The sequence below is a fragment of the Plectropomus leopardus genome, chromosome 10 (assembly GCF_008729295.1).
Source record: "Plectropomus leopardus isolate mb chromosome 10, YSFRI_Pleo_2.0, whole genome shotgun sequence".
In the NCBI taxonomy this organism is placed as follows: Eukaryota; Metazoa; Chordata; class Actinopteri; order Perciformes; family Serranidae; genus Plectropomus; species Plectropomus leopardus.
The window spans coordinates 16,899,779-16,912,038 of NC_056472.1; positions in this window are offsets into that span (position 1 = coordinate 16,899,779).

Here is a 12,260-nt window from a genome sequence, read left to right on the forward strand (position 1 = left end):
AAAAGCAAGGCTATAGTATGGCAAAAATGTCAAAATTTGACATGTCCCAAAATTAGCTGAAAACACCTCAAAACAGCATAAAATAGCGTGCTGAGACACGCCATAGCATTAAAAGTGCAAAAAATGGTCAAAAACAACATAATTTTGCATGTCGAAAAAAAATGACCAAAAAAAAAGCAAGGCTATAGTATGGCAAAAATGTCAAAATTTGACATGTCCCAAAAATTAGCTGAAAACACCTCAAAACAGCATAAAATAGCGTGCTGAGACACACATAGCATAGCAAAAAAGTTGCAAAAACGACAAAAAAACACAATATTTTGGCATGTCAAAAAAACGACCAAAAAAAGCAAGGCTATAGTATGGCAAAAATGTCAAAATATGACACGTCCCAAAATTAGCTGAAAACACCTCAAAACAGCATAAAATAGCGTGCTGAGACACGCCATAGCATTAAAATGTGCAAAAATATGGCCCAAAAACACACATATTTTGGCATGTCGAAAAAAAAAACGACCAAAAAAGCAAGGCTATAGTATGGCAAAAATGTCAAAATTTGACATGTCCCAAAAATTAGCTGAAAACACCTCAAAACAGCATAAAGAGCGTGCTGAGACACGCCATAGCATTAAAAGTGCAAAAATGGTCAAAAAACACATATAATTTTTGCATGTCGAAAAAAAACCAAAAAAAGCAAGGCTATAGTATGGCAAAAATGTCAAAATTTGACATGTCCCAAAATTAGCTGAAAACACCTCAAAAAACAGCATAAAATAGCGTGCTGAGACACGCCATAGCATAAATGTTGCAAAATGGCCAAAAAAACACCATAATTTGGCATGTCAAAAAAATGACCAAAAAGCAAGGCTATAGTATGGCAAAAATGTCAAAAATTTGACACGTCAAAAATTAGCTGAAAACACCTCAAAACAGCATAAAATAGCGTGCTGAGACACGCCATAGCATTTGAAAGTGCAAAAATGGCCAAAAAAAACAAAATTTTGCATGTCGAAAAAAAAATGACCAAAAAAGCAAGGCTATAGTATGGCAAAAATGTCAAAATTTGACACGTCCCAAAATAGCTGAAAAAACACCTCAAAAACAGCAAAATAGCGTGCTGAGACACGCCATAGCATTAAAAGTTGCAAAAACGCCAAAAACACCATATTTAGCATGTGTCAAAAAAAATGACAAAAAAAGCAAGGCTATAGTATGGCAAAAATGTCAAAAAATGACACGTCCCAAAAATTAGCTGAAAACACCTCAAAACAGCATAAAATAGCGTGCTGAGACACGCCATAGCATTAAAAGTGCAAAAATGGCCAAAAACACCATAATTTAGCATGTCGAAAAAAATGAAAAAAGCAAGGCTATAGTATGGCAAAAATGTCAAAAATTTGACACGTCCCAAAATTAGCTGAAAACACCTCAAAACAGCATAAAATAGCGTGCTGAGACACGCCATAGCATTAAAAAGTTGCAAAAATGGCCAAAAACAACATAAATTTAGCATGTCGAAAAAATGACCAAAAAAAAGCAAGGCTATAGTATGGCAAAAATGTCAAAATTTGACACGTCCCAAAATTAGCTGAAAACACCTCAAAAACAGCATAAAATAGCGTGCTGAGACGCCATAGCATTAAAAGTTGCAAAAAAACGGCAAAAACACATAATTTTGGCATGTCGAAAAAAAAAAATGACCAAAAAAAGCAAGGCTATAGTATGGCAAAAATGTCAAAATTTGACATGTCCCAAAAAAGCTGAAAACACCTCAAAACAGCATAAAATAGCGTGCTGAGACACGCCATAGCATTAAATGTTGCAAAAATGGCAAAAAAAACACATATTTAGCATGTCGAAAAAAAATGACCAAAAAAAGCAAGGCTATAGTATGGCAAAAATGTCAAAAAATGACATGTCCCAAAATTAGCTGAAAACACCTCAAAACAGCATATAAAATAGCGTGCAGAGACACGCCATAGCATTTGAAAGTTGCAAAAATGGCCAAAAACAACATAATTTGGCATGTCGAAAAAATGACCAAAAAAAAAAGCAAGGCTATAGTATGGCAAAAATGTCAAAAAAATGACATGTCCCAAAAAAACTAGCTGAAAACACCTCAAAACAGCATAAAATAGCGTGCTGAGACACGCCATAGCATTTGAAAGTGCAAAATGGCCAAAAACACACATAATTTTGGCATGTCGAAAAAATGACCAAAAAAAAAGCAAGGCTATAGTATGGCAAAAATGTCAAAAAATTTGACATGTCCCAAAAATTAGCTGAAAACACCTCAAAACAGCATAAAATAGCGTGCTGAGACACGCCATAGCATTAAATGTTGCAAAAATTGCCAAAAAAACATAATTTTGGCATGTCGAAAAAAAAAAAAAAATGACCAAAAAAGCAAGGCTATAGTATGGCAAAAATGTCAAAATTTGACATGTCCCAAAAACAGCTGAAAACACCTCAAAACAGCATAAAATAGCGTGCTGAGACACGCCATAGCATTTAAAATGTTGCAAAAATGGCCAAAAAACACACAAAAAATTTAGCATGTCAAAAAAAATGACAAAAAAAAAAAGCAAGGCTATAGTATGGCAAAAATGTCAAAATTTGACATGTCCCAAAATTAGCTGAAAACACCACCTCAAAACAGCATAAAATAGCGTGCTGAGACACGCCATAGCATTTGAAAGTTGCAAAAATGGCCAAAAAAAACACCAATTTGCATGTCGAAAAAATGACCAAAAAAAAAGCAAGGCTATAGTATGGCAAAAATGTCAAAATTTGACATGTCCCAAAAATTAGCTGAAAACACCTCAAAACAGCATATAAAAATAGCGTGCTGAGACACACCATAGCATTAAAATTGCAAAAAAACTGCAAAAAAACACATATTTTGGCATGTCAAAAAAATGACCAAAAAAGCAAGGCTATAGTATGGCAAAAATGTCAAAATTTGACATGTCCCAAAATTAGCTGAAAACACCTCAAAACAGCATAAAATAGCGTGCTGAGACACCATAGCATTAAAAGTTGCAAAAATGGCCAAAAAAACAAAATTTAGCATGTCGAAAAAAAAATGACCAAAAAAAAGCAAGGCTATAGTATGGCAAAAATGTCAAATTTGACATGTCCCAAAAAAATTAGCTGAAAAACACCTCAAAACAGCATAAAATAGCGTGCTGAGACACGCCATAGCATTTAAAAGTTGCAAAAAATGGCCAAAAACAACATAATTTTGCATGTCGAAAAAAAAATGACCAAAAAAAGCAAGGCTATAGTATGGCAAAAATGTCAAAAAATGACACGTCCCAAAAATTAGCTGAAAACACCTCAAAACAGCATAAAATAGCGTGTGCTGAGACACGCCATAGCATTAAAAGTTGCAAAAATGGCCAAAAACACATATTTTGGCATGTCGAAAAAAATGACCAAAAAAGCAAGGCTATAGTATGGCAAAAATGTCAAAATTTGACATGTCCCAAAATTAGCTGAAAACACCAAAAAAACAGCATAAAATAGCGTGCTGAGACACGCCATAGCATTAAAATGTTGCAAAATGGCCAAAAAAACAAAAATTTTAGCATGTCGAAAAAAATGACCAAAAAAAGCAAGGCTATAGTATGGCAAAAATGCAAAATTTGACACGTCCCAAAAATTAGCTGAAAACACCTCAAAACAGCATAAAATAGCGTGCTGAGACACGCCATAGCATTAAAACATTGCAAAAAATGGCCAAAAACACATAATTTGGCATGTCGAAAAAAATGACCAAAAAAGCAAGGCTATAGTATGGCAAAAATGTCAAAATTTGACATGTCCCAAAAAATTAGCTGAAAACACCTCAAAACAGCATAAAATAGCGTGCTGAGACACGCCATAGCATTAAAATGTTGCAAAAATGCCCAAAAAAACACATAAAATTGGCATGTCGAAAAAAATGACCAAAAAAGCAAGGCTATAGTATGGCAAAAATGTCAAAATTTGACATGTCCCAAAATTAGCTGAAAACACCTCAAAACAGCATAAAAAAGCGTGCTGAGACACGCCATAGCATTAAAAGTTGCAAAATGGCCAAAAACACCATAATTTAGCATGTCGAAAAAATGACCAAAAAAGCAAGGCTATAGTATGGCAAAAATGTCAAAAAATGACATGTCCCAAAATTAGCTGAAAAACCCAAAAACAGCATAAAATAGCGTGCTGAGACACGCCATAGCATTAGAAAGTTGCAAAAATGCCCAAAAACACCATATATTTTGGCATGTCGAAAAAATGACAAAAAAAAAGCAAGGCTATAGTATGGCAAAAATGTCAAAATTTGACATGTCCCAAAATTAGCTGAAAACACCTCAAAACAGCATAAAAATAGCGTGCTGAGACACGCCATAGCATTTGTAAAGTTGCAAAAATGGTCAAAAACACCATAAAGCAAGCATGTCGAAAAAAACGACCAAAAAAAGCAAGGCTATAGTATGGCAAAAATGTCAAAAAATGACACGTCCAAAAAATAGCTGAAAACACCTCAAAACAGCAGCATAAAATAGCGTGCACGCCATAGAGACACGCCATAGCATTAAAATTGCAAAAAATGTGCCCAAAAAAACACCTCATAATTTAGCATGTCATTAAAAAAAACGACCAAAAAAAAAGCAAGGCTGTATGGCAAAAAATGTCAAAATTGCAAACATGTCAAAAAAACATGTCCCAAAAATTAGCTGAAAACACCTCAAAACAGCATAAAATAGCGTGCTGAGACACGCCATAGCATTGAATGTTGCAAAAAACAGCAAAAAAACATATAATTTGCATGTCGAAAAAAATGACCAAAAAAAGCAAGGCTATAGTATATGGCAAAAATGTCAAAAAATGACATGTCCCAAAAATAGCTGAAAACACCTCAAAACAGCATAAAATAGCGTGCTGAGACACGCCATAGCATTAAATGTTGCAAAAATGCCAAAAAAAAACACATAATTTTGGCATGTCGAAAAAAAAATGACCAAAAAAAGCAAGGCTATAGTATGGCAAAAATGTCAAAAATGACACGTCCCCAAAATTAGCTGAAAACACCTCAAAACAGCATAAAATAGCGTGCTGAGACACGCCATAGCAAAATGTTGCAAAAATGGCAAAAAACACATAATTTTGGCATGTCGAAAAAAAAATGACCAAAAAAAGCAAGGCTATAGTATGGCAAAAATGTCAAAATTTGACACGTCCAAAATTAGCTGAAAACACCTCAAAACAGCAAAAAAGCGTGCTGAGAGACGCCATAGCATTAGAAAAGTGCAAAAATGGCCAAAAACACCATAATTTGGCATGTCGAAAAAAATGACCAAAAAAAAAGCAAGGCTATAGTATGGCAAAAATGTCAAAATATGACATGTCCCAAAATTAGCTGAAAACACCTCAAAACAGCATAAAATAGCGTGCTAGACACGCCATAGCATTAAATGTTGCAAAAACGCCAAAAACACCATAATTTGGCATGTCGAAAAAAAATGACCAAAAAGCAAGGCTATAGTATGGCAAAAATGTCAAAATTATGACACGTCCCAAAAATTAGCTGAAAACACCTCAAAACAGCACAAAAATAGCGTGCTGAGACACGCCATAGCATTTGAAAGTGCAAAAATGGCCAAAAAAAACACCATAAAATTTTAGCATGTCGAAAAAAATGACCAAAAAAAAAAGCAAGGCTATAGTATGGCAAAAATGTCAAAAAATGACATGTCCCAAAAATAGCTGAAAACACCTCAAAACAGCATAAAATAGCGTGCTGAGACACACCATAGCAAAAAAGTTGCAAAAACGGCCAAAAAAAACACATATTTTGGCATGTCGAAAAAATGACCAAAAAGCAAGGCTATAGTATGGCAAAATGTCAAAAAATGACATGTCCCAAAAAACTAGCTGAAAACACCTCAAAACAGCATAAAATAGCGTGCTTAAGACACGCCATAGCATTAAATGTTGCAAAAATGCCAAAAACACATATTTTAGCATGTTGTCCAAAAAAAATGACAAAAAAAAGCAAGGCTATAGTATGGCAAAAATGTCAAAATATGACATGTCCCAAAAATTAGCTGAAAACACCTCAAAACAGCATAAAAATAGCGTGCTGAGACACGCCATAGCATTTAAAATGTTGCAAAAAACCGCCAAAAAAAACACAAAATTTAGCATGTCGAAAAAAACGACCAAAAAAAAGCAAGGCTATAGTATGGCAAAAATGTCAAAAATTGACATGTCCCAAAAAAACTAGCTGAAAACACCTCAAAACAGCATAAAATAGCGTGCTGAGACACGCCATAGCATTAAGAAATTGCAAAAAACTGCCAAAAAAACCATAATTTTGGCATGTCGAAAAAATGACCAAAAAAGCAAGGCTATAGTATGGCAAAAATGTCAAAAAATGACATGTCCCAAAAAATTAGCTGAAAACACCTCAAAACAGCATAAAATAGCGTGCTGAGACACGCCATAGCATTTGAAAGTTGCAAAAATGGTCAAAAACACCATAATTTAGCATGTCGAAAAAAAATGACCAAAAAAGCAAGGCTATAGTATGGCAAAAATGTCAAAATTATGACACGTCCCAAAATTAGCTGAAAACACCTCAAAAACAGCATAAAATAGCGTGCTGAGACACGCCATAGCATTAAAAGTTGCAAAAAAGCCAAAAACCATAAAATGCATGCATGTCAAAAAAATGACAAAAAAAAGCAAGGCTATAGTATGGCAAAAAATGTCAAAATTTGACATGTCCCCAAAAATAGCTGAAAACACCTCAAAACAGCATAAAATAGCGTGCTGAGAGACGCCATAGCATTTAAAAGTTGCAAAAACGGCCAAAAACACCAAAATTTTGCATGTCAAAAAAAAAAATGACCAAAAAAAGCAAGGCTATAGTATGGCAAAAATGTCAAAAAATGACATGTCCCAAAAATAGCTGAAAACACCTCAAAACAGCATAAAATAGCGTGCTTAAGACACGCCATAGCATTAAAAAGTTGCAAAAACGGCCAAAAAAACATAATTTTGGCATGTCGAAAAAATGACCAAAAAAAGCAAGGCTATAGTATGGCAAAAATGTCAAAAATGACATGTCCCAAAATTAGCTGAAAACACCTCAAAACAGCATAAAATAGCGTGCTGAGACACGCCATAGCAAGAAAGTTGCAAAAACGGCCAAAAACACCAAATTTTGGCATGTCGAAAAAAATGACAAAAAAGCAAGGCTATAGTATGGCAAAAATGTCAAAAATTTGACACATGTCAAAAATAGCTGAAAACACCTCAAAAACAGCATAAAATAGCGTGCTGAGACACGCCATAGCATTAGAATGTTGCAAAAACGGCCAAAAACACCATAATTTGGCATGTCGAAAAAAATGACCAAAAAGCAAGGCTATAGTATGGCAAAAATGTCAAAATATGACACGTCCCAAAATTAGCTGAAAACACCTCAAAACAGCATAAAATAGCGTGCTGAGACACACCATAGCATAAATTTGAAAGTTGCAAAAATGGCCAAAAAAACAACATAATTTGGCATGTCGAAAAAAATGACCAAAAAAAGCAAGGCTATAGTATGGCAAAAATGTCAAAATTTGACACGTCCCAAAATTAGCTGAAAACACCTCAAAACAGCATAAAATAGCGTGCTGAGACACGCCATAGCATAAAAATTGCAAAAACGCCAAAAAAAAACATAAAATGCATGTCGAAAAAAAAACCAAAAAGCAAGGCTATAGTATGGCAAAAATGTCAAAAATGACATGTCCCAAAAAAAATTAGCTGAAAACACCTCAAAACAGCATAAAATAGCGTGCTGAGACACGCCATAGCATTAAAATGTTGCAAAAACGCACCAAAAAAACACATATTTAGCATGTCGAAAAAAAAAAAATGACCAAAAAGCAAGGCTATAGTATGGCAAAAATGTCAAAATATGACATGTCCCAAAATTAGCTGAAAACACCTCAAAACAGCATAAAAGAGCGTGCGAGAGACACGCCATAGCATTAAAAATGCAAAAACCGGCCCAAAAAACACATAATTTGCATTGAAAAAAAATGACCAAAAAAGCAAGGCTATAGTATGGCAAAAATGTCAAAATATGACATGTCCCAAAAATAGCTGAAAACACCTCAAAACAGCATAAAAGAGCGTGCTGAGACACGCCATAGCATTTAAAGTTGCAAAAATGGCCAAAAAAACCAAAATTTTGCATGTCGAAAAAAAACGACCAAAAAAAGCAAGGCTATAGTATGGCAAAAATGTCAAAATTTGACATGTCCCAAAATTAGCTGAAAACACTCTCAAAACAGCATAAAATAGCGTGCTGAGACACGCCATAGCATTGAAAGTTGCAAAAATGGTCAAAAAACACCATAATTTGGCATGTCGAAAAAAAATGACCAAAAAAGCAAGGCTATAGTATGGCAAAAATGTCAAAATATGACACGTCCCAAAAAAAAGCTGAAAAACACCTCAAAAAACAGCATAAAATAGCGTGCTGAGACACGCCATAGCATTAAAACGTTGCAAAAATGGCCAAAAAACACAATTTTGGCATGTCGAAAAAAACGACCAAAAAAGCAAGGCTATAGTATGGCAAAAATGTCAAAATTTGACATGTCCCAAAATTAGCTGAAAACACCTCAAAACAGCATAAAATAGCGTGCTGAGACACGCCATAGCATTAGAAAGTGCAAAAATGGCAAAAACACCATAAATTTGGCATGTCGAAAAAAATGACCAAAAAAGCAAGGCTATAGTATGGCAAAAATGTCAAAATTTGACATGTCCCAAAAAACAGCTGAAAACACCTCAAAACAGCATAAAATAGCGTGCTGAGACACGCCATAGCATTAGAAAGTGCAAAAAACGGCCAAAAAACACCATAATTTGCATGTGTCGAAAAAAAAAACGACCAAAAAAAAGCAAGGCTATAGTATGGCAAAAATGTCAAAATTTGACACGTCCAAAATTAGCTGAAAACACCTCAAAACAGCATAAAATAGCGTGCTGAGACACGCCATAGCATTAAAAGTGCAAAAACGGCAAAAAACACCATAATTTTGGCATGTCGAAAAAAAAAACGACCAAAAAAGCAAGGCTATAGTATGGCAAAAATGTCAAAAATTGACATGTCCCAAAATTAGCTGAAAACACCTCAAAACAGCATAAAATAGCGTGCTGAGACACGCCATAGCATTTGAAAAGTGCAAAAATGGCCAAAAAACACCATAATTTTAGCATGTCGAAAAAAACGACCAAAAAAGCAAGGCTATAGTATGGCAAAAATGTCAAAATTTGACACGTCCCAAAATTAGCTGAAAACACCTCAAAACAGCATAAAATAGCGTGCTGAGACACGCCATAGCATTTAAAAGTGCAAAAATGGCCAAAAAAAAACCAAAAATTTTGGCATGTCATGTCAAAAAAATGACCAAAAAAAGCAAGGCTATAGTATGGCAAAAATGTCAAAATTATGACATGTCCCCCAAAAAATTAGCTGAAAACACCTCAAAACAGCATAAAATAGCGTGCTGAGACACGCCATAGCATTTGAAAGTGCAAAAATGGTCAAAAACACCATAATTTAGCATGTCGAAAAAAAATGACCACCAAAAAAGCAAGGCTATAGTATGGCAAAAATGTCAAAATTTGACACGTCCCAAAAACAGCTGAAAACACCTCAAAACAGCATAAAATAGCGTGCTGAGACAGACCAAAGCATTAGAAAGTTGCAAAAAACGCACCAAAAAACCATAAATTTTGGCATGTCGAAAAAAAAATGACCAAAAAAGCAAGGCTATAGTATGGCAAAAATGTCAAAATTTGACATGTCCAAAATTAGCTGAAAACACCTCAAAAAACAGCATAAAAAGAGCGTGCTGAGACACGCCATAGCATTAAAATTGCAAAAACGGCCCCAAAAAAACCACATAATTTTGGCATGTCAAAAAAAATGACCAAAAAAGCAAGGCTATAGTATGGCAAAAATGTCAAAAATTGACATGTCCCAAAAATTAGCTGAAAACACCTCAAAACAGCATAAAATAGCGTGCTGAGACACGCCATAGCATTTGAAAGTGCAAATATGGCCAAAAACACCATAATTTGGCATGTCGAAAAAAAACGACCAAAAAAGCAAGGCTATAGTATGGCAAAAATGTCAAAAATTTGACATGTCCCAAAAATTAGCTGAAAAACACCTCAAAACAGCATAAAAGAGCGTGCTGAGACACGCCATAGCATTTGAAAGTGCAAAAACGTAAAAAACACCAAAATTTTGGCATGTCGAAAAAATGACCAAAAAAAAGCAAGGCTATAGTATGGCAAAAATGTCAAAATTTGACACGTCCCAAAAAAGCTGAAAACACCTCAAAACAGCATAAAATAGCGTGCTGAGACACGCCATAGCATTAAAAATGTTGCAAAAACAGCACCAAAACACGATATTTTGGCATGTCAAAAAATGACCAAAAAAAGCAAGGCTATAGTATGGCAAAAATGTCAAAATTTGACATGTCCCAAAAACAGCTGAAAACACCTCAAAACAGCATAAAATAGCGTGCTGAGACACGCCATAGCATTTAAAAGTGCAAAATGGTCAAAAAACCATAATTTTGGCATGTCGAAAAAAATGACCAAAAAGCAAGGCTATAGTATGGCAAAAATGTCAAAAATTTGACACGTCCCAAAAATTAGCTGAAAACACCTCAAAACAGCATAAAAGAGCGTGCTGAGACACGCCATAGCATTAGAATGTTGCAAAAAAACCAAAAAACCATATTTTGGCATGTCGAAAAAACGACCAAACAAGCAAGGCTATAGTATGGCAAAAATGTCAAAATTTGACACGTCCCAAAATTAGCTGAAAACACCTCAAAACAGCATAAAAGAGCGTGCAGAGACACGCCATAGCATTTAAAAACATGCAAAAAAATGGCAAAAAACACCATAATTTTGGCATGTCGAAAAAAACGACCAAAAAGCAAGGCTATAGTATGGCAAAAATGTCAAAATTTGACATGTCCCAAAAATTAGCTGAAAACACCTCAAAACAGCATAAAAGAGCGTGCTGAGACACGCCATAGCAAAAAAGTGCAAAAATGGTAAAAAACACCATATTTTGGCATGTCAAAAAAAACGACAAAAAAAGCAAGGCTATAGTATGGCAAAAATGTCAAAATTTGACACGTCCCAAAATTAGCTGAAAAACACCTCAAAACAGCATAAAAGAGCGTGCTTAGACACACCATAGCATAAAACGTGCAAAAACGGCACCAAAACACCATAATTTGGCATGTCGCAAAAAAAAAACGACCAAAAAAGCAAGGCTATAGTATGGCAAAAATGTCAAAATTTGACATGTCCCAAAATAAGCTGAAAACACCTCAAAACAGCATAAAAGAGCGTGCTGAGACACGCCATAGCATTTGAAAGTGCAAAAATGGTCAAAAACACCATAATTTGGCATGTCGAAAAAAAACGACCAAAAAAGCAAGGCTATAGTATGGCAAAAATGTCAAAATTTGACACGTCCCAAAATTAGCTGAAAACACCTCAAAACAGCATAAAAGAGCGTGCAGAGACACGCCATAGCATTTGAAAGTGCAAAAATTGCCAAAAAAACACCATAATTTGGCGTGTCGAAAAAAAACGACCAAAAAGCAAGGCTATAGTATGGCAAAAATGTCAAAATTTGACACGTCCCAAAATAGCTGAAAACACCTCAAAACAGCATAAAAGAGCGTGCTGAGATACGCCATAGCATTAAAACATGCAAAAACAGCACCCAAACACGATAATTTTGGCATGTCAAAAAAACGACCAAAAAAGCAAGGCTATAGTATGGCAAAAATGTCAAAATTTGACATGTCCAAAATTAGCTGAAAACACCTCAAAACAGCATAAAAATAGCGTGCTGAGACACGCCATAGCATTTGAAAGCAAATACGGCACCAAAAACACCATAATTTGGCATGTCGAAAAAAAACGACCAAAAAAGCAAGGCTATAGTATGGCAAAAATGTCAAAATTTGACACGTCCCAAAAATTAGCTGAAAACACCTCAAAAAACAGCATAAAAGCGTGCTGAGACACGCCAAGCATTAGAACGTGTGAAAATATGGTCAAAAAACACCATAATTTGGCATGTCGAAAAAAAAAACGACCAAACAAGCAAGGCTATAGTATGGCAAAAATGTCAAAATTTGACACGTCCCAAAATTAGC